We start from the raw sequence: 867 nt of genomic DNA, 5'->3' as shown, positions 1-867 counted from the left end.
AAAAAAAAAAAAAAAAAAAAAAATCCAAGAACTGACCTTTCAGTATTTTCTCCACACAGAGCCAGGCACGTGGCCATTTATAATACAGTAAAGTCCCCTACATGCGAACCTTCAAGTTTCGAACTTTCAAAGATGTGAACGTGCGTTCGCATGTCCAATCACATAAGTTAGTTCACGTGTCTGGCGTATATTGTCGTGCGTGTGCATCCTCTAAAAGTGGTTGTGCTTTTGTGTACTTTACAGTACTGTATAGAGTACAAGAGTACAGTGTCTTTATTTCAAGCCCAGGATGTCCGGAAGCAAGCGTAAAAGCAGCAGTGATGTAGCTGGTACTACTGTACTTTTCAAGGTACTATACTGTAAGATTAAAAATGTTTTCTTTATTTTCTGTGTGTGTTTGTTTTTGTGTATTATTTGTGTGAAAAGTATTAGAAACCGATTACAGTATAGTACTATATAGCTGATTGTGTTAGTCGGGTACCTAGGCTAACTTTGTTGGACTTATGAACACGCTCTCGGACTTTACGTAGGGGGCTTACCGTAAAGTGCTGCTTGGTAACAGGTAATGCCTACATACCCCATCCTTTCCTTTGGCTCAAGGCAAATCAAAGGCCCAAAGTTTCTCCTGTAGGGAGGCTCTTAATTCCACCGAAGGGACCTAGAGGGAAGCCATCCTCTGTGGAAGAGGAAGAGGCTATTTCTTACTCTGTTTCCAGCTCCCACAGAGTGAAAGCATGAGGTAGTGAGTGACTCTCTCTTCCTCTGCCTTTGGTGAGCACAACCAGCGGGGAGAGAAGTGGAACGCAGCCCCAGGCACTGGCATCTTCAGAGTCCTTGTCTTTGTACCCTGCCATCTTCAACACCCAG

The sequence above is a fragment of the Lipotes vexillifer genome, unplaced genomic scaffold (genome assembly GCF_000442215.2).
Source record: "Lipotes vexillifer unplaced genomic scaffold, Lipotes_vexillifer_v1.1 scaffold39, whole genome shotgun sequence".
Taxonomy (NCBI): Eukaryota; Metazoa; Chordata; class Mammalia; order Artiodactyla; family Lipotidae; genus Lipotes; species Lipotes vexillifer.
Note: the sequence above shows the minus strand (reverse complement) of the source record.